This window comes from Coffea arabica, chromosome 11c (assembly GCF_036785885.1).
Source record: "Coffea arabica cultivar ET-39 chromosome 11c, Coffea Arabica ET-39 HiFi, whole genome shotgun sequence".
NCBI classification, from domain to species: Eukaryota; Viridiplantae; Streptophyta; class Magnoliopsida; order Gentianales; family Rubiaceae; genus Coffea; species Coffea arabica.
In genome coordinates, this window is record NC_092330.1 from 17,808,739 (window position 1) to 17,831,117 (window position 22,379).

General features: G+C 38.9%; 3 long non-coding RNA genes across 3 annotated transcripts; all 3 read right to left on the minus strand.

The window, feature by feature from the left end:
- Positions 1-413: 413 nt before the first annotated feature.
- LOC140017016 (uncharacterized) lies at positions 414-4,286 on the minus strand. Its single transcript, XR_011823309.1, has 2 exons — positions 4,088-4,286; positions 414-597 (listed from the first exon to the last, which is right to left on the minus strand). It is a non-coding gene; the product is annotated as an uncharacterized lncRNA (long non-coding RNA).
- A 2,933-nt stretch (positions 4,287-7,219) lies between these two features.
- Positions 7,220-11,092, minus strand: LOC140016964 (uncharacterized). The gene is made up of 2 exons (XR_011823247.1): positions 10,894-11,092; positions 7,220-7,403 (listed from the first exon to the last, which is right to left on the minus strand). It is a non-coding gene; the product is annotated as an uncharacterized lncRNA (long non-coding RNA).
- A 2,933-nt stretch (positions 11,093-14,025) lies between these two features.
- Positions 14,026-17,898, minus strand: LOC140016966 (uncharacterized). The gene is made up of 2 exons (XR_011823249.1): positions 17,700-17,898; positions 14,026-14,209 (listed from the first exon to the last, which is right to left on the minus strand). It is a non-coding gene; the product is annotated as an uncharacterized lncRNA (long non-coding RNA).
- Between the last annotated feature and the right edge of the window lie 4,481 nt (positions 17,899-22,379).

A 22,379-nucleotide genomic window follows, 5' to 3' on the forward strand; every position in this document is an offset into this window, starting at 1 on the left:
TATAAGTGTTTGGCATGTCTACTCGCTTTCCATAGCCATGAATGAATGTGATGGACGGATGTACGTTTCCACTAGTCCAACGCTAGTCGGAATTCATAGAATGTGCTAGTCCAACGCTAGACCCTTAGGGACTTCCCCTCGTTAGTACATATTTGCGTGTTCATCACATGTCATGCATTTTTCTTAACTTAGCATTTGGCATGCTCCTTGAAACCCTTTTTCCCTTCATTTAGGATTTTTGCATTTCATACTAGTTATAGGGTTCATTTGCTTGAGAGTCCCCTTAAATATGGGATATAGACGAGTGTGTGTAGCGCCCCCACTTCTCCCTAAGGCGAACCAAAGGGTATCCGCGGGACGCCTGCCCAGCTCTCGCCAGGACTCACTACAATCCATCATTCAAAAGCTCGAAATACTTTAAGTAACTTCAATACATAATTAAAGTACTCCAAATATCTCACACTTACAATTATGCAGCTTCCAAGCTTAAATACAACCCAACGGAAAAGGGTACAATAGCCATCCGTTATAATATAACTTAAAGTTTTCAAAAGAAAACAATCTAGTACTACTCACGAGCACCCTTGGTCTCGAACCCTGTAAAAGAAAACCACAACGTGGGATGAGCTACACAGCCCAGTGAGGTTCCAAGACACTCTAACAGTTCAAATAAATCAAGTAAGTTGGGCATATCATATGCATGATTCAAGGTCACACACTGGCATGTTATCATGAGGTGATAATCATTGTACGAGTAATTTGAGATATTTATCATGGTATGAGACATTTATCATGAGACAGGTATCATGATATAAGTACATTGGTCAGGTAACAGGTATGGAGCATATCACAGGCATAGTTCAGGATTTCATGTTGACATTTTAGCATGAAACAATTATCATGATACAAGGTAAACATATACGGTAGGATACGGTGTTCCAGTGGAACTCTGTCGGTCATCTGCACCTTATGACTTCTGATCCCCACGGTACGGTCTGGCCATCGCCTTATCCCTCCAGTGGTAATACTCGAGTATACCGAAACGGTGGCCCAGGGTTCCAACCTACCCGACCGAGCCCAGTCCTGGCTCGAGTAGGTCAGTAACCAAGGGCAGGGCCCAAGTTCAGCTTAGAGCTTACAACATGCACAAGTAACCAAGTAATTCGACAAAAGGTAAAATTCATCATTTGAGTAGGTCGAGTGAGGTAAAGTACACACTCGCCTAATAATGATGGTCAGCTTCATATAACATGTGATTCATGATAATCAAGTAATCAGGTGGTCAAGTAACCAAGTAAGTTGGTGATCACGTAAGCAGATAACCAAGTAAGCAAGTAACCAAATAGATTAGAAAACGGTAAGTAAACACGGTTAACGGTAAACGGTAAACGGTTAACGGTAGTAATTACGGTTAATTGGTAGACATATGTCATTTCAATAGGCCGCCATTGGCCGTTTTTCACTTTCACCACGTAAGAGTCGAGGAGATTCACTCCAACCGACTTATGCTTCCATAGCATAATTAATCATTTAAACACATCATGTAAATATGCTCTCCAAACATTTCATATCTAGTATTTCAAGTAATCACATAAGTATGCTCTTTAAGCATTTCATATCGAATAGTTCAAGTAGTCACGTAAATATGCTCTTCAAGGGTTTCATATCGAATAGTTCAAATATACATACTTCAGGTGTTTCATGTCGAGTAATTCAAGTATACACTATTCAAATATGCATGAGTGTGGTAAATACTTAACATATAGCACTTAACACCTAATGACCAGGAGTTAAGCATGTCATAGACTTATTCCAATTACGTATTCCTATATGGAACACTCACCTATTGCAACAAGAGAGTAAATACTCAAACAAGTGTCTAGGCGTCCACTTCGAGTTCCTCTTGAAGGTCCCCTTGAGCGCCTGAGCAAATAACCATTAACTATTATGCACTATCACTTAGAACTCCTACTTATCAAAGAAGGTTGTACAATCTAAGGGGAATTCATAAATTGGGCCTTAATTATTAATAATCGAGGCTCAAGAGTAGAGCTTGAAAGTCTAAAGAGAGAGACTAACATTTTTCATGAAATCGAGTTCAAAATGTTCAATCGGTATCGAGAAAAGAAGGCAAGTTTCCAAAATCTCATTTTCTAAGAAATTGCCAAATTTCAGCTTTGGGTGTCAATTTTAGAAAAATCGTATCTTGCACTACGTAGGTCCAAAATTGGAACGCTTGATACCATTGGAAACTACATTCCGAGTACTACAAGTTTCTAGAAGACACTTTTCCATGATCCCAAATGGAAGGTATTCAAAAGTTGGATCAAAGTTACTGCTGTAGAATACTAAGACAGTTTCAAGGTTGGTTTTTGGCCAATTTTGGAAATTCGGTAAAATTCACTTGTTTTGAACTAACCTTTGAAATTTGGAAATCAATTAGTGTTGCAATCCATGAGTATAACAAAACAAGCGGAATGAGAAACGGAGTTTCGAGCACCAAGATATAGTAGCTCCAAGTTGCTGAAAAAGTTAAGACGGTTGGGCTATTTTCCAGGTTTAAAAACTAAATTCGAAGCATCATTTGGTCACCGAGTTGGCAGTGGAAATACATAAAACTTGGTACACTAAATCTTCCATATGTGAACAACGTTTCTACCAAGTTTCATACGAAAACTCACACGGTAAGGTAGTCATTAAAACAACCAAAGTTTATGAAGAGTTTCAAGGCTAAACTACCTTCTCACTTTTTCTTTTGTTTACAAACTTTTGTACCATGAAATCAGTTTCAAATCTCTCCATTATTGAAACCAAGAGTTCATAAACATCCACTGAGCAATTTAAAGACCATTGACATCCAAATTCTAGAAATAAAACTCTCCAAATCAGATTTGACCATTTGGCTAAGAGAAAACGAAAAGTTTTCCAGATTCGATGAGCGAATTTTGTGACATCATTTGCATATCAAAATGGTCTTAGAATATTACCAAATTTTGTACAATTAAACCTCCATATGAGGATTACTCTTCTATCAAATTTCATTTGAAAATTCACACGGGAAGGTAGTTAACTAAACCATCAAAGTTCAGGAAATTTCCCAAGGTAAAACTGTCTTCTAGCTCTTCTTTCCTTTTTAAATATTTTGTCCAAAGCAACCAACCCAAATCTGGTTTATTTGTAACACAAAGTCCAAGGAACATCTAATCTAAAGTTTGGTAGGTGTTGGACATCAAATATTCCAAAACAACAAGTCCCAAATCATTGTTAGTTACAAATCTGTCCAAGTGGAAAATTCTATCACTGTAGCAGTTTCAAACTTTGGCCACAACTCACTCAATTCAACTTGGAATTGGACGTGGTTGATGGCGTTGGAAAGCTCTCTTATAAAGCTGAATTTTCTCAGAAGAAACCATTTTCAAATTCTATCTACAAACAGCTCGTTTTTGAGCATCAAGAAGCAATTTCTGTCCTGTCTCCTGGAGAGCAACGAAACAGGGCAGTGATTTTCAAACGAATGGTGTGGCTCACTCAAGTGGAACCAGAACGTGAATTTGGTACCAATGGAAAGCTGAGAATGTCTAGTTTCCAATGCCGCAAACGGCACTTGATTTCGACATCGGAGTAAAGAGTTATAGCCGATACAAAATGACTGCCTGGGCAATACGGGAATCATTTTCCAGATTTGCTAACTTTCGAAATCAATTCATTTGACCAACCAAATCATGTTATTTTTCAATGAAATTTTGTACACACTCACAATAACATGTAAAAAACATAATCAAGTCATTAGAACCTCAAAATTTTGCACAAAAGTGGTCGGACAAGGCAGGGGTAAAATCGGAAACTTTTGCCTCTTGCACCCAATGAAATTTCTATCAATTACACACCATTAATCCATCATTTTAACCACTAAACCAACAATATATCCACCATCAATCATCAAATCAGCAACAACCCAAGTGTGGGAATCCATAGAGCCCACTTTCACATTTTTCCAACAATATCAAGATACCCATACACATGCAATAGCTTAAGGATGCATTTCTACCATCATAAACCAAGCTTAAGGTGTAGGATGAGGTTATACCTCCTTGTTGCTTTAAACCAGAAATTTCGGTCCTCAAGATGCTCCAAGAAACCGTGAGAAACTCCTCCTTTTTCTAGCTAGATGATCTCTCCACGTGACAAGCTAAGTGTAGTTCAAATTTGGTGTGAATCCATGAAGTTTTTGTGCAAGAATTGAAGATGAAAATGGCAACTTTGTGTTGTGTTTTTGCTGCAGAGAATTCGGCCAAGAGAGAGACTAAGAGAGAGAGTGTTTGGTCTAAATTTAGCTTCTTAAGGAAGACACAATGTGTGGTGCAAAAATCATCCCCAAAGTCAACTCTCACTAGGGTGCGTTTGGGCGCGTTTCGGCTCGATTTCTCGCGCGTTTGGTTCACTAGTGCACTAAACCTCTAATGCCCTTATATTCATGTAGATAATATTCACTCTTAATTATCCCGAAATAAGGGTCTAAGGTCCCTCAAATAAAGTCACGCGTGTGGAAACGTGTACCGTCAATTTTATCGCTATAACGCGAAACCTCCGAGAAATTCTTATAACGTCCGTACTACTAACCATCACTTGAGTATTTAAACATTAAAATTCCTATTTTAAGACTAAGGCACGTATCTCCAATTTTTCTGAGCTCAGTGTATCCTCAAATCGGCTATCGTTCCAAATGCACGTGCACTATTTCACTTATCGGGCTTTCGGAAATTAATTTTTGAAACAAGTCATTTTAAAAATATAATGAAACTATATTTCCATGTAATTAGGTCTCAAGAGCTTAGAAAATAATATTCGGAGTAAAAGACCAAATAAATAATTAAATAAGCTAGAAATAGGAGATTAAATAAGTAAATTTTGCGAGTCCTCACAACCTCCCCTCCTTAAAAGAATTTCGTCCTCGAAATTCATACCTTCTGTAATCTCAGACAATTCTGAACCGTGTGATGTGTTCATGTCAAGCGTTCTTTCAGATGTCACTAGTCGGTTTCTCCTTCCATTGACTTGTCGAGGGGCAGTTCCATTTCCTTGTTGAGCAGTAGTTTCTCGTGGATACCTCCTTGGACAGTCATGAACTTTATGATTGGTACTCCCACATCCCATACACTTTCGTCCCTTTAGCCAACAGTTTTCTTCAGTGTGATTCGTCCTTCCACAATATCCACAAGTCGGACGAGGTGTTGTGACCTGACTTGCTTGCGAGGTTTTCTTTGATCGTGTTTGTCCTACTGAAGTCCCTCGTGACATAGTTCCTTTTGGTTCCTTTATCATGAGTGGTGCAGGAAGTGACAGTCCTACTTCATCCACTTCTTTTCTAACTTTGGGCGGTGGTCCATTTTTTCCTAGTGTACTGTCAGATGTATCTCTTTTCCTTTTTTGAAAAGCTCTCAGTTGAGATTTTGTGCTTTCTACCCTTTGCGCTTTTTCAAGAGCGTCACTAAATGTTTCAACCTGTGCTGCAGCAAGGGCATCTTGGATTTCCAAATCTAATCCTTGGATAAACCGTCTTATTCTCTTCCGTTCAGTAGCCACCAATTCTGGGGCATATGTAGATAACTTCGTAAAGCGTGTTTCATACTCAGCTACGCTTAAAGTTCCTTGACGAAGCTTTATAAAATCATCTTCTCTCTTTTCTTGGACAAGTGGAGGAAGAAATTTCTCATTAAATTCACGCACGAAGTTTATCCAAATTCTCGGAGTTTGATCTCTTTCCCACTTGTTTCTTATAACATTCCACCAGGCTCGGGCTGCTCCTTCAAGTTGAAATACAGCAAAGGTGACTTGTCTCTCCTCTGTGTAATCCAAGGCATCGAATATATTTCTTATATTCTCTAACCAATTTTCAGCCACCTCTGGATCAGGTCCTCCAGCAAACTTAGGTGGGGAAAATTTCTGAAACCGCTCTAAAGCTCGATCCTCCCCTATCTCTTGGTTTCCACGTTGGTTCCCTTGTCCAACACCTTGACCTTGTTGAGCTACCAAGAGCTCTAGGATATCCGTCATGCGAGTTAAAACTTGTCCTATCTGGTCATTTCCTCTCCCAGCACTTAGCTCAACGTTTTGATCGATATCGGACCCATTAGCTACTCTTTCATTTCGGGGTTGTCTAGGTTGACGTCCCTTTCGTTGTCCTCTAGTTTCCATGTCCACAACTAATCTATACGCACATGCATAACCCTTACACTTAGTTAAAATTGAACTACACTCATATACCAGTAGCAACATTTAAAGAGGATGAAGATACTTTCACAAATAACATTATCACTATGCAAGTAAACACAAACTAGAGTTCATTAAATCATAACACAAATTATGGCCAGGTAAAGTTCATACCAAGTCAAAGTCAATAACAAAAATAAACAAGTGATTATCACAAGTACATTCATCTCCAACGCGCAAACTCTTAAGTTCTACTCCCATCGTCTCACTATGAAAGATCACCAGTAGAGATTCACTAGATTAATTGGAACTAGACGATTCTCGTTCCCTAACATGCTCGATTTCAATCCCAACACAAGGATCTTTTGGGTTACGATATTTTCCATCTTCCACTCTTAATTATTGTACCATCTTAACCAAACAATTATTGGTTTCCTGTAACCATTCACATGAAATATCGATTCATTCTTATTCCCCACAAATGGAGATATAAAGTCCCTATGGTTGCTTTCCACTCCCAAGTACTCGGGTTCAAGAATCCAAAATAGGATAATTCACATCTCGAGCCGGCCGGTCCCAAGAGTAAATCACCACATTCGAGATTCCTACCCAACATACATATCAAATTCCCTCCAATCATCAAGATAAAGGTTTTACAACCTATAACATTCATGATTCACAACTTACATTTCTAGAAGGGCACTTAAGTCTTTACTCAATCACATAGTAAGGACCATAACACTACTTGGCCCTATCTTGCTCCTTTGTAGAGACCACGTGAAGTGGCTCTAAATTCATCATTACAAGCAATCATTTAACTTTCAGAATAGTCCCACAGTCCGGCATCCTAAACATTTAAGCCTAGGATACACTACAAAATCTGAAGCCTAAGCTCTGATACCAATTGTAGCGCCCCCACTTCTCCCTAAGGCGAACCAAAGGGTATCCGCGGGACGCCTGCCCAGCTCTCGCCAGGACTCACTACAATCCATCATTCAAAAGCTCGAAATACTTTAAGTAACTTCAATACATAATTAAAGTACTCCAAATATCTCACACTTACAATTATGCAGCTTCCAAGCTTAAATACAACCCAACGGAAAAGGGTACAATAGCCATCCGTTATAATATAACTTAAAGTTTTCAAAAGAAAACAATCTAGTACTACTCACGAGCACCCTTGGTCTCGAACCCTGTAAAAGAAAACCACAACGTGGGATGAGCTACACAGCCCAGTGAGGTTCCAAGACACTCTAACAGTTCAAATAAATCAAGTAAGTTGGGCATATCATATGCATGATTCAAGGTCACACACTGGCATGTTATCATGAGGTGATAATCATTGTACGAGTAATTTGAGATATTTATCATGGTATGAGACATTTATCATGAGACAGGTATCATGATATAAGTACATTGGTCAGGTAACAGGTATGGAGCATATCACAGGCATAGTTCAGGATTTCATGTTGACATTTTAGCATGAAACAATTATCATGATACAAGGTAAACATATACGGTAGGATACGGTGTTCCAGTGGAACTCTGTCGGTCATCTGCACCTTATGACTTCTGATCCCCACGGTACGGTCTGGCCATCGCCTTATCCCTCCAGTGGTAATACTCGAGTATACCGAAACGGTGGCCCAGGGTTCCAACCTACCCGACCGAGCCCAGTCCTGGCTCGAGTAGGTCAGTAACCAAGGGCAGGGCCCAAGTTCAGCTTAGAGCTTACAACATGCACAAGTAACCAAGTAATTCGACAAAAGGTAAAATTCATCATTTGAGTAGGTCGAGTGAGGTAAAGTACACACTCGCCTAATAATGATGGACAGCTTCATATAACATGTGATTCATGATAATCAAGTAATCAGGTGGTCAAGTAACCAAGTAAGTTGGTGATCACGTAAGCAGATAACCAAGTAAGCAAGTAACCAAATAGATTAGAAAACGGTAAGTAAACACGGTTAACGGTAAACGGTAAACGGTTAACGGTAGTAATTACGGTTAATTGGTAGACATATGTCATTTCAATAGGCCGCCATTGGCCGTTTTTCACTTTCACCACGTAAGAGTCGAGGAGATTCACTCCAACCGACTTATGCTTCCATAGCATAATTAATCATTTAAACACATCATGTAAATATGCTCTCCAAACATTTCATATCTAGTATTTCAAGTAATCACATAAGTATGCTCTTTAAGCATTTCATATCGAATAGTTCAAGTAGTCACGTAAATATGCTCTTCAAGGGTTTCATATCGAATAGTTCAAATATACATACTTCAGGTGTTTCATGTCGAGTAATTCAAGTATACACTATTCAAATATGCATGAGTGTGGTAAATACTTAACATATAGCACTTAACACCTAATGACCAGGAGTTAAGCATGTCATAGACTTATTCCAATTACGTATTCCTATATGGAACACTCACCTATTGCAACAAGAGAGTAAATACTCAAACAAGTGTCTAGGCGTCCACTTCGAGTTCCTCTTGAAGGTCCCCTTGAGCGCCTGAGCAAATAACCATTAACTATTATGCACTATCACTTAGAACTCCTACTTATCAAAGAAGGTTGTACAATCTAAGGGGAATTCATAAATTGGGCCTTAATTATTAATAATCGAGGCTCAAGAGTAGAGCTTGAAAGTCTAAAGAGAGAGACTAACATTTTTCATGAAATCGAGTTCAAAATGTTCAATCGGTATCGAGAAAAGAAGGCAAGTTTCCAAAATCTCATTTTCTAAGAAATTGCCAAATTTCAGCTTTGGGTGTCAATTTTAGAAAAATCGTATCTTGCACTACGTAGGTCCAAAATTGGAACGCTTGATACCATTGGAAACTACATTCCGAGTACTACAAGTTTCTAGAAGACACTTTTCCATGATCCCAAATGGAAGGTATTCAAAAGTTGGATCAAAGTTACTGCTGTAGAATACTAAGACAGTTTCAAGGTTGGTTTTTGGCCAATTTTGGAAATTCGGCAAAATTCACTTGTTTTGAACTAACCTTTGAAATTTGGAAATCAATTAGTGTTGCAATCCATGAGTATAACAAAACAAGCGGAATGAGAAACGGAGTTTCGAGCACCAAGATATAGTAGCTCCAAGTTGCTGAAAAAGTTAAGACGGTTGGGCTATTTTCCAGGTTTAAAAACTAAATTCGAAGCATCATTTGGTCACCGAGTTGGCAGTGGAAATACATAAAACTTGGTACACTAAATCTTCCATATGTGAACAACGTTTCTACCAAGTTTCATACGAAAACTCACACGGTAAGGTAGTCATTAAAACAACCAAAGTTTATGAAGAGTTTCAAGGCTAAACTACCTTCTCACTTTTTCTTTTGTTTACAAACTTTTGTACCATGAAATCAGTTTCAAATCTCTCCATTATTGAAACCAAGAGTTCATAAACATCCACTGAGCAATTTAAAGACCATTGACATCCAAATTCTAGAAATAAAACTCTCCAAATCAGATTTGACCATTTGGCTAAGAGAAAACGAAAAGTTTTCCAGATTCGATGAGCGAATTTTGTGACATCATTTGCATATCAAAATGGTCTTAGAATATTACCAAATTTTGTACAATTAAACCTCCATATGAGGATTACTCTTCTATCAAATTTCATTTGAAAATTCACACGGGAAGGTAGTTAACTAAACCATCAAAGTTCAGGAAATTTCCCAAGGTAAAACTGTCTTCTAGCTCTTCTTTCCTTTTTAAATATTTTGTCCAAAGCAACCAACCCAAATCTGGTTTATTTGTAACACAAAGTCCAAGGAACATCTAATCTAAAGTTTGGTAGGTGTTGGACATCAAATTTTCCAAAACAACAAGTCCCAAATCATTGTTAGTTACAAATCTGTCCAAGTGGAAAATTCTATCACTGTAGCAGTTTCAAACTTTGGCCACAACTCACTCAATTCAACTTGGAATTGGACGTGGTTGATGGCGTTGGAAAGCTCTCTTATAAAGCTGAATTTTCTCAGAAGAAACCATTTTCAAATTCTATCTACAAACAGCTCGTTTTTGAGCATCAAGAAGCAATTTCTGTCCTGTCTCCTGGAGAGCAACGAAACAGGGCAGTGATTTTCAAACGAATGGTGTGGCTCACTCAAGTGGAACCAGAACGTGAATTTGGTACCAATGGAAAGCTGAGAATGTCTAGTTTCCAATGCCGCAAACGGCACTTGATTTCGACATCGGAGTAAAGAGTTATAGCCGATACAAAATGACTGCCTGGGCAATACGGGAATCATTTTCCAGATTTGCTAACTTTCGAAATCAATTCATTTGACCAACCAAATCATGTTATTTTTCAATGAAATTTTGTACACACTCACAATAACATGTAAACAACATAATCAAGTCATTAGAACCTCAAAATTTTGCACAAAAGTGGTCGGACAAGGCAGGGGTAAAATCGGAAACTTTTGCCTCTTGCACCCAATGAAATTTCTATCAATTACACACCATTAATCCATCATTTTAACCACTAAACCAACAATATATCCACCATCAATCATCAAATCAGCAACAACCCAAGTGTGGGAATCCATAGAGCCCACTTTCACATTTTTCCAACAATATCAAGATACCCATACACATGCAATAGCTTAAGGATGCATTTCTACCATCATAAACCAAGCTTAAGGTGTAGGATGAGGTTATACCTCCTTGTTGCTTTAAACCAGAAATTTCGGTCCTCAAGATGCTCCAAGAAACCGTGAGAAACTCCTCCTTTTTCTAGCTAGATGATCTCTCCACGTGACAAGCTAAGTGTAGTTCAAATTTGGTGTGAATCCATGAAGTTTTTGTGCAAGAATTGAAGATGAAAATGGCAACTTTGTGTTGTGTTTTTGCTGCAGAGAATTCGGCCAAGAGAGAGACTAAGAGAGAGAGTGTTTGGTCTAAATTTAGCTTCTTAAGGAAGACACAATGTGTGGTGCAAAAATCATCCCCAAAGTCAACTCTCACTAGGGTGCGTTTGGGCGCGTTTCGGCTCGATTTCTCGCGCGTTTGGTTCACTAGTGCACTAAACCTCTAATGCACTTATATTCATGTAGATAATATTCACTCTTAATTATCCCGAAATAAGGGTCTAAGGTCCCTCAAATAAAGTCACGCGTGTGGAAACGTGTACCGTCAATTTTATCGCTATAACGCGAAACCTCCGAGAAATTCTTATAACGTCCGTACTACTAACCATCACTTGAGTATTTAAACATTAAAATTCCTATTTTAAGACTAAGGCACGTATCTCCAATTTTTCTGAGCTCAGTGTATCCTCAAATCGGCTATCGTTCCAAATGCACGTGCACTATTTCACTTATCGGGCTTTCGGAAATTAATTTTTGAAACAAGTCATTTTAAAAATATAATGAAACTATATTTCCATGTAATTAGGTCTCAAGAGCTTAGAAAATAATATTCGGAGTAAAAGACCAAATAAATAATTAAATAAGCTAGAAATAGGAGATTAAATAAGTAAATTTTGCGAGTCCTCACAACCTCCCCTCCTTAAAAGAATTTCGTCCTCGAAATTCATACCTTCTGTAATCTCAGACAATTCTGAACCGTGTGATGTGTTCATGTCAAGCGTTCTTTCAGATGTCACTAGTCGGTTTCTCCTTCCATTGACTTGTCGAGGGGCAGTTCCATTTCCTTGTTGAGCAGTAGTTTCTCGTGGATACCTCCTTGGACAGTCATGAACTTTATGATTGGTACTCCCACATCCCATACACTTTCGTCCCTTTAGCCAACAGTTTTCTTCAGTGTGATTCGTCCTTCCACAATATCCACAAGTCGGACGAGGTGTTGTGACCTGACTTGCTTGCGAGGTTTTCTTTGATCGTGTTTGTCCTACTGAAGTCCCTCGTGACATAGTTCCTTTTGGTTCCTTTATCATGAGTGGTGCAGGAAGTGACAGTCCTACTTCATCCACTTCTTTTCTAACTTTGGGCGGTGGTCCATTTTTTCCTAGTGTACTGTCAGATGTATCTCTTTTCCTTTTTTGAAAAGCTCTCAGTTGAGATTTTGTGCTTTCTACCCTTTGCGCTTTTTCAAGAGCGTCACTAAATGTTTCAACCTGTGCTGCAGCAAGGGCATCTTGGATTTCCAAATCTAATCCTTGGATAAACCGTCTTATTCTCTTCCGTTCAGTAGCCACCAATTCTGGGGCATATGTAGATAACTTCGTAAAGCGTGTTTCATACTCAGCTACGCTTAAAGTTCCTTGACGAAGCTTTATAAAATCATCTTCTCTCTTTTCTTGGACAAGTGGAGGAAGAAATTTCTCATTAAATTCACGCACGAAGTTTATCCAAATTCTCGGAGTTTGATCTCTTTCCCACTTGTTTCTTATAACATTCCACCAGGCTCGGGCTGCTCCTTCAAGTTGAAATACAGCAAAGGTGACTTGTCTCTCCTCTGTGTAATCCAAGGCATCGAATATATTTCTTATATTCTCTAACCAATTTTCAGCCACCTCTGGATCAGGTCCTCCAGCAAACTTAGGTGGGGAAAATTTCTGAAACCGCTCTAAAGCTCGATCCTCCCCTATCTCTTGGTTTCCACGTTGGTTCCCTTGTCCAACACCTTGACCTTGTTGAGCTACCAAGAGCTCTAGGATATCCGTCATGCGAGTTAAAACTTGTCCTATCTGGTCATTTCCTCTCCCAGCACTTAGCTCAACGTTTTGATCGATATCGGACCCATTAGCTACTCTTTCATTTCGGGGTTGTCTAGGTTGACGTCCCTTTCGTTGTCCTCTAGTTTCCATGTCCACAACTAATCTATACGCACATGCATAACCCTTACACTTAGTTAAAATTGAACTACACTCATATACCAGTAGCAACATTTAAAGAGGATGAAGATACTTTCACAAATAACATTATCACTATGCAAGTAAACACAAACTAGAGTTCATTAAATCATAACACAAATTATGGCCAGGTAAAGTTCATACCAAGTCAAAGTCAATAACAAAAATAAACAAGTGATTATCACAAGTACATTCATCTCCAACGCGCAAACTCTTAAGTTCTACTCCCATCGTCTCACTATGAAAGATCACCAGTAGAGATTCACTAGATTAATTGGAACTAGACGATTCTCGTTCCCTAACATGCTCGATTTCAATCCCAACACAAGGATCTTTTGGGTTACGATATTTTCCATCTTCCACTCTTAATTATTGTACCATCTTAACCAAACAATTATTGGTTTCCTGTAACCATTCACATGAAATATCGATTCATTCTTATTCCCCACAAATGGAGATATAAAGTCCCTATGGTTGCTTTCCACTCCCAAGTACTCGGGTTCAAGAATCCAAAATAGGATAATTCACATCTCGAGCCGGCCGGTCCCAAGAGTAAATCACCACATTCGAGATTCCTACCCAACATACATATCAAATTCCCTCCAATCATCAAGATAAAGGTTTTACAACCTATAACATTCATGATTCACAACTTACATTTCTAGAAGGGCACTTAAGTCTTTACTCAATCACATAGTAAGGACCATAACACTACTTGGCCCTATCTTGCTCCTTTGTAGAGACCACGTGAAGTGGCTCTAAATTCATCATTACAAGCAATCATTTAACTTTCAGAATAGTCCCACAGTCCGGCATCCTAAACATTTAAGCCTAGGATACACTACAAAATCTGAAGCCTAAGCTCTGATACCAATTGTAGCGCCCCCACTTCTCCCTAAGGCGAACCAAAGGGTATCCGCGGGACGCCTGCCCAGCTCTCGCCAGGACTCACTACAATCCATCATTCAAAAGCTCGAAATACTTTAAGTAACTTCAATACATAATTAAAGTACTCCAAATATCTCACACTTACAATTATGCAGCTTCCAAGCTTAAATACAACCCAACGGAAAAGGGTACAATAGCCATCCGTTATAATATAACTTAAAGTTTTCAAAAGAAAACAATCTAGTACTACTCACGAGCACCCTTGGTCTCGAACCCTGTAAAAGAAAACCACAACGTGGGATGAGCTACACAGCCCAGTGAGGTTCCAAGACACTCTAACAGTTCAAATAAATCAAGTAAGTTGGGCATATCATATGCATGATTCAAGGTCACACACTGGCATGTTATCATGAGGTGATAATCATTGTACGAGTAATTTGAGATATTTATCATGGTATGAGACATTTATCATGAGACAGGTATCATGATATAAGTACATTGGTCAGGTAACAGGTATGGAGCATATCACAGGCATAGTTCAGGATTTCATGTTGACATTTTAGCATGAAACAATTATCATGATACAAGGTAAACATATACGGTAGGATACGGTGTTCCAGTGGAACTCTGTCGGTCATCTGCACCTTATGACTTCTGATCCCCACGGTACGGTCTGGCCATCGCCTTATCCCTCCAGTGGTAATACTCGAGTATACCGAAACGGTGGCCCAGGGTTCCAACCTACCCGACCGAGCCCAGTCCTGGCTCGAGTAGGTCAGTAACCAAGGGCAGGGCCCAAGTTCAGCTTAGAGCTTACAACATGCACAAGTAACCAAGTAATTCGACAAAAGGTAAAATTCATCATTTGAGTAGGTCGAGTGAGGTAAAGTACACACTCGCCTAATAATGATGGACAGCTTCATATAACATGTGATTCATGATAATCAAGTAATCAGGTGGTCAAGTAACCAAGTAAGTTGGTGATCACGTAAGCAGATAACCAAGTAAGCAAGTAACCAAATAGATTAGAAAACGGTAAGTAAACACGGTTAACGGTAAACGGTAAACGGTTAACGGTAGTAATTACGGTTAATTGGTAGACATATGTCATTTCAATAGGCCGCCATTGGCCGTTTTTCACTTTCACCACGTAAGAGTCGAGGAGATTCACTCCAACCGACTTATGCTTCCATAGCATAATTAATCATTTAAACACATCATGTAAATATGCTCTCCAAACATTTCATATCTAGTATTTCAAGTAATCACATAAGTATGCTCTTTAAGCATTTCATATCGAATAGTTCAAGTAGTCACGTAAATATGCTCTTCAAGGGTTTCATATCGAATAGTTCAAATATACATACTTCAGGTGTTTCATGTCGAGTAATTCAAGTATACACTATTCAAATATGCATGAGTGTGGTAAATACTTAACATATAGCACTTAACACCTAATGACCAGGAGTTAAGCATGTCATAGACTTATTCCAATTACGTATTCCTATATGGAACACTCACCTATTGCAACAAGAGAGTAAATACTCAAACAAGTGTCTAGGCGTCCACTTCGAGTTCCTCTTGAAGGTCCCCTTGAGCGCCTGAGCAAATAACCATTAACTATTATGCACTATCACTTAGAACTCCTACTTATCAAAGAAGGTTGTACAATCTAAGGGGAATTCATAAATTGGGCCTTAATTATTAATAATCGAGGCTCAAGAGTAGAGCTTGAAAGTCTAAAGAGAGAGACTAACATTTTTCATGAAATCGAGTTCAAAATGTTCAATCGGTATCGAGAAAAGAAGGCAAGTTTCCAAAATCTCATTTTCTAAGAAATTGCCAAATTTCAGCTTTGGGTGTCAATTTTAGAAAAATCGTATCTTGCACTACGTAGGTCCAAAATTGGAACGCTTGATACCATTGGAAACTACATTCCGAGTACTACAAGTTTCTAGAAGACACTTTTCCATGATCCCAAATGGAAGGTATTCAAAAGTTGGATCAAAGTTACTGCTGTAGAATACTAAGACAGTTTCAAGGTTGGTTTTTGGCCAATTTTGGAAATTCGGCAAAATTCACTTGTTTTGAACTAACCTTTGAAATTTGGAAATAAATTAGTGTTGCAATCCATGAGTATAACAAAACAAGCGGAATGAGAAACGGAGTTTCGAGCACCAAGATATAGTAGCTCCAAGTTGCTGAAAAAGTTAAGACGGTTGGGCTATTTTCCAGGTTTAAAAACTAAATTCGAAGCATCATTTGGTCACCGAGTTGGCAGTGGAAATACATAAAACTTGGTACACTAAATCTTCCATATGTGAACAACGTTTCTACCAAGTTTCATACGAAAACTCACACGGTAAGGTAGTCATTAAAACAACCAAAGTTTATGAAGAGTTTCAAGGCTAAACTACCTTCTCACTTTTTCTTTTGTTTACAAACTTTTGTACCATGAAATCAGTTTCAAATCTCTCCATTATTGAAACCAAGAGTTCATAAACATCCACTGAGCAATTTAAAGACCATTGACATCCAAATTCTAGAAATAAAACTCTCCAAATCAGATTTGACCATTTGGCTAAGAGAAAACGAAAAGTTTTCCAGATTCGATGAGCGAATTTTGTGACATCATTTGCATATCAAAATGGTCTTAGAATATTACCAAATTTTGTACAATTAAACCTCCATATGAGGATTACTCTTCTATCAAATTTCATTTGAAAATTCACACGGGAAGGTAGTTAACTAAACCATCAAAGTTCAGGAAATTTCCCAAGGTAAAACTGTCTTCTAGCTCTTCTTTCCTTTTTAAATATTTTGTCCAAAGCAACCAACCCAAATCTGGTTTATTTGTAACACAAAGTCCAAGGAACATCTAATCTAAAGTTTGGTAGGTGTTGGACATCAAATATTCCAAAACAACAAGTCCCAAATCATTGTTAGTTACAAATCTGTCCAAGTGGAAAATTCTATCACTGTAGCAGTTTCAAACTTTGGCCACAACTCACTCAATTCAACTTGGAATTGGACGTGGTTGATGGCGTTGGAAAGCTCTCTTATAAAGCTGAATTTTCTCAGAAGAAACCATTTTCAAATTCTATCTACAAACAGCTCGTTTTTGAGCATCAAGAAGCAATTTCTGTCCTGTCTCCTGGAGAGCAACGAAACAGGGCAGTGATTTTCAAACGAATGGTGTGGCTCACTCAAGTGGAACCAGAACGTGAATTTGGTACCAATGGAAAGCTGAGAATGTCTAGTTTCCAATGCCGCAAACGGCACTTGATTTCGACATCGGAGTAAAGAGTTATAGCCGATACAAAATGACTGCCTGGGCAATACGGGAATCATTTTCCAGATTTGCTAACTTTCGAAATCAATTCATTTGACCAACCAAATCATGTTATTTTTCAATGAAATTTTGTACACACTCACAATAACATGTAAAAAACATAATCAAGTCATTAGAACCTCAAAATTTTGCACAAAAGTGGTCGGACAAGGCAGGGGTAAAATCGGAAACTTTTGCCTCTTGCACCCAATGAAATTTCTATCAATTACACACCATTAATCCATCATTTTAACCACTAAACCAACAATATATCCACCATCAATCATCAAATCAGCAACAACCCAAGTGTGGGAATCCATAGAGCCCACTTTCACATTTTTCCAACAATATCAAGATACCCATACACATGCAATAGCTTAAGGATGCATTTCTACCATCATAAACCAAGCTTAAGGTGTAGGATGAGGTTATACCTCCTTGTTGCTTTAAACCAGAAATTTCGGTCCTCAAGATGCTCCAAGAAACCGTGAGAAACTCCTCCTTTTTCTAGCTAGATGATCTCTCCACGTGACAAGCTAAGTGTAGTTCAAATTTGGTGTGAATCCATGAAGTTTTTGTGCAAGAATTGAAGATGAAAATGGCAACTTTGTGTTGTGTTTTTGCTGCAGAGAATTCGGCCAAGAGAGAGACTAAGAGAGAGAGTGTTTGGTCTAAATTTAGCTTCTTAAGGAAGACACAATGTGTGGTGCAAAAATCATCCCCAAAGTCAACTCTCACTAGGGTGCGTTTGGGCGCGTTTCGGCTCGATTTCTCGCGCGTTTGGTTCACTAGTGCACTAAACCTCTAATGCCCTTATATTCATGTAGATAATATTCACTCTTAATTATCCCGAAATAAGGGTCTAAGGTCCCTCAAATAAAGTCACGCGTGTGGAAACGTGTACCGTCAATTTTATCGCTATAACGCGAAACCTCCGAGAAATTCTTATAACGTCCGTACTACTAACCATCACTAGAGTATTTAAACATTAAAATTCCTATTTTAAGACTAAGGCACGTATCTCCAATTTTTCTGAGCTCAGTGTATCCTCAAATCGGCTATCGTTCCAAATGCACGTGCACTATTTCACTTATCGGGCTTTCGGAAATTAATTTTTGAAACAAGTCATTTTAAAAATATAATGAAACTATATTTCCATGTAATTAGGTCTCAAGAGCTTAGAAAATAATATTCGGAGTAAAAGACCAAATAAATAATTAAATAAGCTAGAAATAGGAGATTAAATAAGTAAATTTTGCGAGTCCTCACAGTGTGGCTTTTTATAAGCCTTAGCACGCTTGTATTCCCTCTATAAAAGGGCAAATTGAGTCACGATTTAGGTCTCCCCGTACTCAGTATGCATGAATTCCCTAGGTCCATGCATCCATTATCCCATTTTTACCCTCATTACACTTTCACTTTGCACACGTGCACTTTTATAATCCTCACTTGCACACGAACGCTTTTATCATTACTTGCACACATGCACTTTATATTATCATTTCACATATCATACCTTGCTCACTCACGTGCACATTTTTACTTACACATTCTTGTCTTTTATTACTTTTTTTTCAAACTCATGTCCTCACATTGCATACATGCATTTCATTCATTTGCATCCCACTCGCATTATTCGTGACCTCTCCAAAGGGTCATTATTGGGCTTCACAATTAATGTGATTGGCACCATTCAACCTTTGAAGAGAAATTTCCCCCAATACCCCTAGGTCTAGGGTTTGCATTCATATAGTACATCCAAATGTAATAAATTTTTTGGTTAAAACAAGAAAATATTTGATTAAATCACGCAACTAGCCTTGGCTAGGTCAAAGGGGTGCCTTGGATTTTTATCCTTGCCTTCCCCTTCGTCAAATGTGACTCCCGAACCTTTTTCGTTGGTTTACGTGGATTAGGAGTCGTTTAAAAGGGGTTTCTTAATACTTTTTCCTATTTTTCTTTAAAAATTCATTTTTAGGTGACTTGGTACACCTTAACTCATTACCAAGTGGCGACTCCGATTTTTTTTATTTCAAAAACCCTTTTTAAACTATAATTTTGGGTCAAATCGTCGCATTTTCAAAAGTCCCATTTAGACCCATTTTTATTTTTATCAAAAAATTCACTTTTTCCAAACCAATAAAATCCCAAAAGCAATCATTTTATTTTTCCAAAAAAAATGGGGCGCGACAGTTGGCGACTCCACTGGGGACTTTCGAGAGTCCGAGCAAATTTGATTTAATCAACCTTTTTCTTCTTTTAACCTTTTCATATATCACATTTGGGTGTTTTAGGGTTGCATTTTTTTCCTTTTTTAGGATTTTTTGCATTTCACGCGTATCCAACTACTCCCTCGCTCGTGAATGTATGATTGGTTAATTGGATGTATGTGTACTTGTTTATCTCGCGCTTGCATTGCATCTGGGTGGGGGACATCACCCTAGAGCCTCGTGTTGGGTTCTTGATCCCTCCCCTCCAAACGAGCACTAGCATACGAGCATACGCTTTAATTTTTTTCACCCTTCATTTATTTTTCTTTTAGTGGCTTGTCACGCCACTTCACCCTATTAGGATTTTAGGAGACCCACTTGGACGTGTGATCGTAACACGACGTGTGCGTAGCACGATCCAATGGGTCACTCGATCTTCCGCTTTAAACTTTGGGTTAATAGCCTTTAGTTTTTAGTCGAAGGTTGAGGATTTTTATAGATTCACTCAAACATGCAGCCGTAACACGACGTGTGCGTAGCGGTGTTTGGGGAATCGCTCGAGCCACCGACAAAGGGCCTTGGGAGTGATGACCCTTGGCCACGAGTCTGAAGGCTTGGGGGCCTGAACCTATCGAGTCTAGATGCATTAGTGAGCCCAAACCTCATGCATCCATTTTAGAATTACCTAGGGTAGAGTCGACCTTACCTTATTAGGTACACCATTCACGAGGAGAGGGGTCCAACCCCTTTCTTCTTTTTATTGCTTTATTTCCTTGTGTTGATTCCGTTGTTACAATGTGTTATGTGTATTTATCGGATTGAGCTAACTTTTCTTGGTTTTGTGCCCCATTGCATTCACAAACCCTAGCAAATAAGAGGTCTGGCATGACTTTTTAGAAACCTACCCTTGTAGATAGGCTATTGCACATGTGAAAATTGTGATATATCTTGTTCATAAATTAATGCCATACCATTTTTAGGCTTACCCTGGCAAACAAAGGGCTCCTTAGGTCACGTCTCATTTCAAATTGCATTTTTCCCTGCTTTGATAAGAATGGCATCATGCATAAGCCTTAGAAAGGGAATGCCACTTAGGGAATCCCGTATTAGGGACAAGCCAACCTAAATCCCATGGGTATTTAACCCAATTTTTGGGATTTGCACGTTTAAATTCCTGTTAACCAGAGAAATGGGACCTGTAGGTAAGGTATTTAACTCCGGTTTTGGTTTCTAGATGGAAAGCCCTCGCCGAGTGCAACAGATGTTAGTAGTGCCGCCGGAGGTACAAAGATGGCCCACGTTACTCTCACCCAATGAGATTAACCAAATAGCTGATCGATTAGGACACATCGGGGATTTCAAGGACGTTAAGTCCGATGGATATTTGGTAGAAGCTTTAGTGCATCTATGGGACCCCACTTGTTCTGCTTTTAGACTTGGAAAAAGGGAGATGACCATAACGATTGAGGAAGTCGCCGGATTTCTCAATTTGCCGATTCAAGGAACTGCCGTGGTATTGCCGCTAGTATCTAACAAAGCTGAATTTTGCCGTTTCACTGGGTTAAAGGAATCAGTACTACAAGGGGCAGACCAAAATATAGAGGTGAAGTTCTTATTTGATCGATTTGCGCTAAGAGATGGTTTTGAGAGGCATCGAGGGGATTTCTCGTTTACTTCCAAGGAAACGTGGGATCGAAAGAGAGTCTGGGTATACGGTTTAGTCATGACGGGAACCTACTTTTTCCCTAGGAAAGACAAAAAGATAGCCTTCAAGCTCACTAGGATCCTGTATGACTTGTTTCTCGGAATTAATGATAGGCCGTGTTCCATTATTCCTACCATTTTGGCCGACATCTTCATAGCCTGCACTACCTGTCAGAAAGGGAAAAAGTTCTTTTGTGGTTCAAATTTGATCTTACATATATGGGGAATGGAGCATTTCATGAGACGACCGGCTATTTCATCGAGTCTACCAATGTTCACATACAACTGGATAACCACACATCACAAGAGAATTAACAGAGACAGTCTGCCATGTAATGCATCTGAGTTTGTGGATTTCTTGAAGAACGTGACCGATCAAAATATTAGATGGGTATTGGATTGGACCGATTGTACTAAACCCATTCTTCGCACTCAGGCATCCGAATTCATTCTCCTACTGGGTACTCAAGGGATTACCGCGTACGCCCCAAAAAGGTTTCTCAGACAATTAGGGCGTGTCCAAGAAATACCACCCGTGCTTGACATGAGCGAAGTCACCATTATTTTTAACTGGGGAATGTGCCCAAATCAAATCCCTATGAAAGATCGGATTATTGACGCCTGGGTGACGCTATCTAATGACGTGAGTTTTAGATACATCCCGGAGCTTAAGCAGAAGGGTTTGACGACTTCACAATACGAAGACTGGGTAGGAGGATCCGCTGCGCAAGAAATTCAAGACGAGCCAGCTGAGGAGGTGAAAAGGTTAAAGACCATTGTCGAAGCAAAAGATAGGGAAATTCTGCAGTTAAGTAAGTCTGCCGAAGCATACAAAGGGATGGCCGAGCAAAACAAGCAATTATATGAAAATGAACGAGGAAAGCGTCAAGAGCTGAAAAGGAAATGTGCAGAATTATATGACCAAACTGAATGTGTTAGAATTTCATATGCTAGGGAAACAAAGGACTCCGTATTAGATAGGTTCAGAAGTTTTGGTAATCTTGTACGGAATCGTCTTCGTGACATGATGTAAATATTGGCAAGTTTATCAATGAAAATGGTTTTTCTTTTGCTCTTATTTTGGATTATTGTCAAAAACAGGTTTGTATTACGGGTCCCATTTCGAAGGTGTTGCATCATGCTAGGCCCACCCTTGGCACAAAAAGGGCCCCCCAAATAGGACATGCATCCGAATTGTTT